The 9,666-nt window shown below is 45.3% G+C and overlaps 1 protein-coding gene across 1 annotated transcript in view; it reads left to right on the top strand.

The window, feature by feature from the left end:
• The window catches only part of mgat5 (alpha-1,6-mannosylglycoprotein 6-beta-N-acetylglucosaminyltransferase), a gene marked incomplete in the record, with an annotated part of 64,815 nt that overhangs the window by 3,742 nt on the left and 51,407 nt on the right, over positions 1 to 9,666 (top strand).

Genomic DNA, 9,666 nt, shown 5'->3' with positions numbered 1-9,666 from the left:
GGAACCGGCGGAGGTTGTGAGGTGTGTGTGTGTGTGTGTCTACACTGGTTCGGAGCCAGCAGAGTCAGTAGACGAGGGGGGGGGGCTTCTTGCGATTTTAAAAGAGCTCCTGTTCTCTCGGCACGCGCTCCCACGCGGGCGCACCTGCCTTCCGTTAATTGTTCCAGTCAGATCGTAAAAGCCAAACCCGTCTTTATTTCCTAAACCACCGTCATCATCGCCTCCGAGGGATTTTTGCTCCTTCCAGCATACCTCACGTTTGTTGCGTTCTTTTTTTTTTGTTGTTGTTTCCTTGTACGAGAAACCCAGCTGTTACCTGCCGGGTTTAAAAACAGATTATTTTTTATTTATTTTTTTTTTCCTCTTCATCTGACTAATCTGGCTGTCTCAGAATCCTGCAGTATCTGTTTTAATGTGGCGTTTGAACTTTAGGGCTTTTGAAAATTTGTTTTTTTTTACGGGCGGGAATCCTAAAGCAAAGCGCCCGGCGCCGCCGAGATGATCTACCTCCCTTTTTTATTTATCGTCACGCCTGATAAAAGGCGGCCGAGCGTTATTGATTCGTCGTAGGCCGTGATCGTCCTATGTTGGAGTTATGGCTGTTTTGGTCAAAGCCGTAAAAACACGTGGCGGCCATCTTGGGTTGTCCTTCAGTAGTTCGGGTTAGGGTGATGACTTCGTTTCACCCTTGTCCAGTAACTTATGGGATATGTTGGTAACAGAGGCTTTTTTAGTTTAATTTAATTACCAAAGGAAGGATGGAAAAAGAGGATCTGAATTGCGATTTGTCTGGATATTGAGTCTTCTGTCTCACGCTTAAACAATCAGCTGGTTGGTTTTCGTATTTCTGTCCATTCAGCTGAAATAACTCCGGATTTTGGAAACTCCTATTTCTAAATAATCCGAGGCAGGGTTGCCTGCCGCTCGCCCAGCCCTTTCCAGCCTCTGTTTATTATCATAATATAATTTTCGGGTCGTTAACCCGGTCAATAAAAAGTACGCCGTGCCAACAAAACAAAAACAAAAGAAAAAGTAAACCTGAGTCAGCCGAAAGGAGTCTTGTTGAACCTGCCTGTCAGCGTCGACGCCTGCCCCCATAGAGCTTGTTTATTTATTTGTTTATTTTTTTTAAATTCGTGCTCGCTGTTGACCATAAGTAGGATTTGGCAGCTTTCAGGCGAAGAGTCGATAAATGGGGCCCAAAGTGCAGAGATTGAGGGGATTTAACGTGCTCAGCAAAAAAAAAAAGCAAATAAAAAAGAAGCCCGCCAGGCCGTTTTTTTAAATTTTTTTTTTTTTATGTCGTTTTGCGTCGTGTTGCGTAACAGCCCCGACCCGTCGGCGACGACAAAGAGGACTCTATCGAGTGGCCGTGCGCCTCCGTTTAAATGTCGTTAATGGCAGCCGAGGCGGAAGGAAGAAAAACCAAAGAGAGTCGGGGACGGCTTAACTGGTCACGAATTAACTCTAGAGTCAAACATTGAGCTCTGTCTTGGTTTTTTTTGAGTAATTAGAGTGCCTTCGTTCACTCTCTGGAAAATGCTAGTTGTCGTTTATTAAACGGGAGCTAGCAGTTAGCGTTTGAGCAGACGTTAGCTGCTGCTTGTTGTCGAATCGGGTCTCGAAAGGCGGCGGTTTGAGCAGGGAAGCCCGGACGTCTCCCTCCGCTTCCGCCTCTTCCGAGGCCAGCCGAGAGTGTCTTACCAGGTGCACGAGCCACCTCAATTGGCTCCCGTCGACGTGGAGGAGCAGCGGCTCTACTCCGAATCCCCCCCGGATAACCGAACCGAGCCACTGTCATCACAGCACGCACGACAGCATTAGCACGTAGCTTTAGCGATTGTTAAATGTGTTATTGGCGTTCGGTTTGGGTCTTCTATATCGAGAAGCCCCTCCGGTTGGAGGGATAACCCAACAGGAGTCTTTGGTGTCTTCGCTCGAAGGGGCTAGATTTTTCTTCCCGCTTCTGCTGTACGCAAACCAGCAGATACGATTTTTTAACAGCCATTAGTTCTGCCTCGGCCACGTTAGCCAGAGGCAACGATTGCGACCCAATCGTAAAACACGAAGCTAGCGTAATTATTGTCCGATGCGGCGTAACTTCGTACCTTTTTTGTGTTTTCACATCGCGGTGATGGTTACAAGATGCTGTTCTGTTTGTCAAGTAAATATTTGTGTCGTTTCAGGTAATTTAAACCAGTTACTTTTGCTGTTAGAGTTCCCTTATGGGAATACAAACAGCTGCATGTATTTTTTTTTTCATTTTTAAGAGGTTAAAACTGAGTTTTGTCCACCAATAGTGAGGTGAGCGGATTAATCTGCAGCTTATCGACCTAATATAATAATCATAATCATAATTAGATCAACATTTGAAGGAAACGCCCCAAAATCCAGACATCAGAAAGAAATATTAAATCTGCTGCGAGCGGACGATTTTCACACTCGACCAAAAATAAAAAAGGAAAAGCCTTGTTGCTTTTACACCTAGAGACTCGATGTCAGGAAATCAAACAAAGACGGCTTTAATACGTCCTAGATCTTCACTAGAAAAGATTATTTCTTAGCATTAACTTCCTTGTGTTGTGCCTTAATTCTTCAAATCGGTCCATTTTAACTGGACTTTGAATATAAACGTATTTATATTTTTGGTTTGCTGTGCCTCAAAAATCACTTAGCTTGTCGCTTAAATGTCTCTGGTTTGTTTAACATAAATAAGCACACTTTTATGCCTAAATAAAAGCTGCACAATAACGTAAAAAACAAACAAAAACAAAACCTTTTTAATCCAGGATGCTGACTAACAGTTAGCATCGACGCTAACCTAACACTGAAAACAGCATAGAGAAGCTAACGGGACTAGCGTCGCGTTTATTCCTGGAAATTTAAACCCGAATCAGCTGCTTCGACGTCTTTACTAAACTTTACTGCAGAATGTTTCAACTCACAGGAAGCTACGGCAACTCTGCTAGGACAAAAACGCAACTACTCTTGTTTTAGTGACCGCACAGATTAACGTAAACAAAATCTTTTTTTTTTTTTTTTTTTTTATTGGAGTAGCGATAGCAAAGTCGTCAACTGGCAACCTCTGCACTTTTCTTGGGTATGCTATAAAGGAATTCTGTGATTCCCTTTTTAGTTTGTTTCCTATTCATACGAGTACAGGGAAAGCTCAGAAACTTGGCGCCATTTTGGCGAAAATGTCAGTCCAAAAGTTCAATTCGACCAGAAGCGCATGCCCCTTTTTATAAATAAAAAGAAATCCAAATCAGTGCATCTGTCACCTTTTTTATTAGACATCTAGGCGAGCGTTCGTCGCGTCCCCTCTTTAACTTTGCTTCCTTTTTTTTTTTTTCTGAATGGTGTCACTCAGCACCATCTGTTTGTTTTTATGTTGAAATCGTAGTAGTTTTTACCTCCGCTTATATTTAAAAACAACATTTCCGAGCAGGACTTGTTAACGTTTATTACACTTATCACTACGATCCTGCAGGAACGGTTTAGTTTTTAGGTCGCAGCCGGAAGCGGAGCGGGATTCGTCCTTCAACGAGACGCGAGAATTCGCGTTATTAAACTTCTACTTCCCGCTTCCAAGGCGCACTGATTTCAGCACGACTGAACTCTGAAATTAAGCTCCGGCTGTGATGCAATCGCGCTCTTTTATACGCGTTTTTATCCACACCGAAGCATTTTTTTTTCTTCCGCCTCTCTGAATGTGTTTCAACTTCAGTTTTTAGCTGTTCTGGTCTCAGTTCCATGCTGCCCGCTTGTAGATTGAAGTTGTAAAGAGTTATTTTTTTAAACCATAGATGCTACATTAAGCTCCTCCCATTCTCTGCTCTTTTACCCACCGTGTGCCGTTCAGTCCCTCCAGGATTCTGCTGGGACTCCAGTTTAGTCCCGCTTAATCGTGTCATCCTATTGCTGTTGTTTCTGCACATTGAAAGGAAAAAGAAGTCTCAATCTGTTTTGGGGCCTTCGAATGGAGATCATTCAGGGTCAAAGTTCAAACGCAGTGGATATGAATTGTCTAGTTTGACGTAATCTGATGCGTTTTTTGGTATTTTTGTCCGTCTTCCTTCACAATTATAAGCAATTAACGTATGCTCAAGAATGCTGTGAGCCTTATATAACTAGTTACACAATATATTCTGTTTATTAGAGGTGTAATGGTGCCGAAACAACCACTCAACCCATTCATCCTCTGTATCAGTGGTGTCCATCCTGCAGGTTTTACTTGTTCCTCTGCTCCAACACACCTGTTTTGAATCAATGGGTGATTAAGAGGCTTCTGCAGAACACAAAGAGGTGATTTAACCGTGAAGCAGGTGTGTTGGAGCAGAGGAAACAAGGAAAACCTGCAGGATGGTGGCCCAAAGAGGACCAGGATCGGACACCCCTGGTCCACATGTTCCTAATTCGTTAACTCAGTCGAGTTAACGAGTTTGCTCACATGTCGTCCGCGAAGTAACGGTCTGTGAATTTACAGCCAATCGGAGCGACTCCTCAGCTTCAGCCCGGCGTGCAAACAGGAAGTTAAACACAGGACTTTAATTTAGACCCAATCTGATGATCGTTTTTTTTACAAAAAAATTGGTCAAAATTCAAATTATGTTGGATTTGTCTTCAAAATATGCTTGTTTGATGAGGTTTGGTACCAAATCACAACTTTTGTGTTTATGTAAAAGAAAATGGCTGCAGTTAAGGAGTAAATCGGCTTCTTAAAGGGGTATCCCATCTCGTAGCGGAACGTTTTAACTACTACTACCTCTTCGTGACTTTGAGCTGAGGCCCAAAAGAGCATTTAAAGTCCAGGGTTAAGGGGGTAACCCTCAAACAGGATTTGACATTTTGACTGAAACTCAAAACTGACATTTTTTTAAAAGAGCGCTGTAACCGGCGCTTCTCCGGTTACAGGCTGGATCCGCAGCAGGGAAGGTGGCGCGGCGCTCCATACGCTCCTCCGAGGGGCCTGATGAATAATTAAGAAGCTGGGGCCGATGCGGAGGAGTCCATTAAAATGCAGAGTTTACATCGGTCTCCATAGGAGCCGGGGTCACATAATCCGAATCGCCTAACCGGGCCGATCGCTCGGTGCTCCTAGAGAAATGGTTTGCGGCGTTGGCAGGGTCAGACGGCGAGATGTCGATCCACCAAGAAAAGCTCGCAGACGAATCGATCTAGTGGGGTTTTTTTTTTTCGGTATGACCAAGTTGAAGTCCCAACCTTTTTTAATCCGATGAAAACGGCGCCGAAAACCCGAGCGACGCGCGTGTCCGCCGACGTCTTTCGGTCCCTCGAAACGGATTCGGGACGGTTTTTTAGACGCGACTAAAAAAAGAACATTAAGTACGGCCTCGGAGCTCTGCGTCCGCGTCGGCGTTAAACTTCGGGAGCTTTTATTTTGGGAGGGGGGAAAAATGGATACCCTTTCAGCGCCGATCAATAATTGATGGCGGCGACTATAACTGAGACCCGTTTCCACGTTTAAGCTCTTAGGTTTGCTTCCCCCCCCCCCCTTTCCTGTTCATTGGCACTCTTTGTCTTATTTTTCTTTTTTTTAAGCAAATGAAAGAGGAACTCCTCGGACTTGCTTTGAATATTTCCTGAAGTGCTTTTTTTTTTTTAAAAAAAGGGAGTTATTTCCGTCTCAGATCTCAGATATTGGAGAAAGCGCTCGGGCCATCTGGACCGGTCCTCGCAGTCCGGTAGATGGACGGGTGGGGGGGGGGGGGTGAAGGTCAGATGGAGAGAGATTAAAGCCGAAGATTAGTATTTTGACAACGATGCGGTAATATTCCTTAAACCTGTAATCTCTGATCCCTGGTAAGCACACTGGGGAAAAAAATCAACCAAAAAGCAGACTCGATGCTTCTTCCTGTAAATTTCGATTAATCTTCAGGGATTAATTGGAGGACTAGAAAATGGGAAGACGCTTTTATAGATATAAAGACAGTCGGGGACGGCTTAACTGGTCACGAATTAACTCTAGAGTCAAACATTGAGCTCTGTTTTGGTTTTTTTGAGTAATTAGAGTGCCTTCGTTCACCCTCCGGAAAATGCTAGTTGTCGTTTATTAAACGGGAGCTAGCAGTTAGCGTTTGAGCAGACGTTAGCTGCTGCTTGTTGTCGAATTGGGTCTCGAAAGGCGGCGGTTTGAGCAGGGAAGCCCGGACGTCTCCCTCCTCTTCCGAGGCCAGCCGAGAGTGTCTTACCAGGTGCACGAGCCACCTCAATTGGCTCCCGTCGACGTGGAGGAGCAGCGGCTCTACTCCGAATCCCCCCCGGATAACCGAACCGAGCCACTGTCATCACAGCACGCACGACAGCATTAGCACGTAGCTTTAGCGATTGTTAAATGTGTTATTGGCGTTCGGTTTGGGTCTTCTATATCGAGAAGCCCCTCCGGTTGGAGGGATAACCCAACAGGAGTCTTTGGTGTCTTCGCTCGAAGGGGCTAGATTTTTCTTCCCGCTTCTGCTGTACGCAAACCAGCAGATACGATTTTTTAACAGCCATTAGTTCTGCCTCGGCCACGTTAGCCAGAGGCAACGATTGCGACCCAATCGTAAAACACGAAGCTAGCGTAATTATTGTCCGATGCGGCGTAACTTCGTACCTTTTTTGTGTTTTCACATCGCGGTGATGGTTACAAGATGCTGTTCTGTTTGTCAAGTAAATATTTGTGTCGTTTCAGGTAATTTAAACCAGTTACTTTTGCTGTTAGAGTTCCCTTATGGGAATACAAACAGCTGCATGTATTTTTTTTTTCATTTTTAAGAGGTTAAAACTGAGTTTTGTCCACCAATAGTGAGGTGAGCGGATTAATCTGCAGCTTATCGACCTAATATAATAATCATAATCATAATTAGATCAACATTTGAAGGAAACGCCCCAAAATCCAGACATAAGAAAGAAATATTAAATCTGCTGCGAGCAGACGGCACGCCTAAGAGTGGCGGGCGGAAAAACGGACTGAAAATTAAACCTCAACCAGACAGTTTGAACTGTAACCCCTCGCTTTTCTACAGCGATTTACGTCGGAGATAAAGAGACCCGTCACTTCCTGTTTTGTGGTGAATGTTTCAAGCTTATTGTGCGTTCCCGTTTCCATCGGTACTCGTGAACCGGGAAGTCGGCGAAGCCTTTCGTTTTTCCTCGCAGTTCCCCGAATATGAAAACTTTGCGGGGGACGTGTTTTAACGTTAAAAAAAAATACGATTTGGACGAGTGATTTTAAATGTGGAAAAACAACTTTAAAGCACGAATATCTTGACATCCTTTAAATCGGAGTTGCTCCCACTTTCCCGATGGGGTTGAAATTTACGACTTTGGACTACTGGAATGCACCCTAAAATATAATCGAAGTCTATGGAAGCTTGGGTGCCTTTTCAGTGTCTTATGAGGAGATTTTGAGAGAAAAATCTAGTTTTTATCTCAGAGAGAGACACACGGGGTGAAGGAAGACAAAGTCGCCTACGTTTTGATGTCGAATTTGGACGTGTACTGTGAAATTTTGGAAAGTTTAGGCCGCTCAGAAGTCAGCTGTAGCAGTAAAATCTCCGGAAATCCTACAACCTGAACTGGGACTGTGTAAAACTTCATGGTCACGTGAAGTTGAGCTTCCCGCGAACAGTTTAGACGCCGCGGTGCGCCCACCGTAATTGTCCTTCCGTGTTTTGCGGCCGCTGCCGTTGCCCGTTGGGACGAAACATCATCTCGGCCACAGTCGGGAGGTCGTCTTTCACAAGTTCCGTTCTTTTGTCGGGCCGAGTTTTAGGTTTCGCTTATTCTGTCCTCAATGGGACAAATCCCTTGTTTTTTTTTGTTTTGTTTTCTGCAGCAGCAGCTCGAGAACACGCCGGCTCTCTCCCCCGGCTTTGAATGATCCGAATGTTCGCCCGCCTCGATCGTCGGCCGTCGTTGTCGGCGAGAGTCGCCCGGTATCAAAGCGCGGCAGGTTAACCGATGAGGTTAAACGCCGGGACGCCGTTTATTAGAAGCCGGAGCGGCGATGGGACGTGCGTCCACCTTATCAGCCGTGCCGCTCGCAGCCGTCTCTGACCTATTTACGAAGGTGAAAGGAACCCCCCCCCCTTTTTTTTTTTTTAAAAAAAAGGCGCCGATTGTTTTCTCGCCACAGGGCGTCGGATATGCGTCTCTGTTTAAACCGAGAAAGGAAAACAAAACAAAGACGCCCGTCCCGACCTGGTTGGATTCACTTTGCAGGAACAGAAGTAAGATGGCGTTTTAAAAAAGCTGCAGGACCCCCCCTCCTCTCCCCGTTCACAGCTACATCAGCCGAATGCAGATGAGGAAGGACATCTTTCTCTCTTTTTTTTGTCCCTTTTGGCTCAATTCTGTTCGTTTTATTCATTTTTTTGATTTTGCATCATTCAGCTTTAGCGCGGATCGCCCCGAGGGACGCCGGTTCCGACTTGTTGAACTCCTCAACGGCTCCGAAAGCGCCGCAGGGCTGCCTCTCTCTCTCTCTCTCCTTTTTCTCTCTCTCTGTTGCGTCGTGAGCTAATTGCTGCCGGCACAATCGGGCCCCGAGCGTCATCCTCGCAAGATCCACGAAGCGGTTCATATATCTGCAATCGTTTTCGGGGGCTTCGTGTGATCAGTCAGTGCTTTCGATTACGCGTTGGGGACGACTCTCGACCACCGCCGCGTCGATTTTCAGCGCGGCAGCTGTAAGAATTTAACGAGCCGGAGCCGTTTTTTTTTTTTTTTGAGTTTCCCCCGAGGTCAGCCGGCCAGAAACGCTAACCAGCTGCAGGTGTCCACTTCCTGCGTGGGTTCTCTCCAAAAATCCGTCCAGATATTTCACTAACAGACAGAAACCGAGCCCACCGGTTGAAGCGCGAGCCGAAATTAGAGAAGTTAGAAGACCTGGTTCCCTTTTTTTTTTTTTCCCGTTTCCTGTTTGTGGTCCTTTGTCTCGACAGCATCCGGCATGTTGGCTCGTGGCTCATGGCTTTCTGTTTCAGAGGCTCCGACGAAACGGTCTCTTCTGTCGACAGACATCTTTAAAAGGAACCGCGCTCCGTTTTTACTCCACGTATTTACATGCGAGGACGCAGCAGCATGAGAATAAACAAACCGCCTGTTTGGTTTTAGCTGTGATAAAATAACTTAAACTTTTTTACACATACTGTCCAAACTGGATCTGAAGGGCACCGACTCAATCTGATTGGCCAGGTCTGTTTGCACGAAGGCGAACCAGCAGATCTTCACAAACGCCTCGCACAAGCACGGCGATGGAAGACTCGTAGTTCGGAAGACTCACCGAATATCTTACTGAAAATGACGAAAATACCAAAAAATAAAGGCTTAAAACCATAACCCGATTAAATCCTGCCTGGGCCTGGGCTGCTATGATGCCCTTGAATGCATCACACGAAACCAAAACAATTACTATTACTCCCGCTGCCTCGGTAATATAATATATTGCAGAATAATGATTATTTTAAAGGTAGAACAGTATGCTAAGATTACTAAAACTGTATGTATATATTTTCCCACGCAGATAAAAAATAAGGACCAATTAAACACGTCGACGGCGTCTTCCTGCTCTCGTTACAGATTTTAAACCAATATGTGATCAGCTGTTTATGATCAGAACTGTGATTTAAATAACTGTTAACTGTTCCTGAACTCTGCCCC

Source organism: Kryptolebias marmoratus, linkage group LG23, assembly GCF_001649575.2.
Source record: "Kryptolebias marmoratus isolate JLee-2015 linkage group LG23, ASM164957v2, whole genome shotgun sequence".
Lineage (NCBI taxonomy): Eukaryota > Metazoa > Chordata > Actinopteri > Cyprinodontiformes > Rivulidae > Kryptolebias > Kryptolebias marmoratus.
The sequence above is the reverse complement of the archived record's forward strand: the minus strand, read 5'-3'. Positions and strand labels throughout refer to the sequence as shown.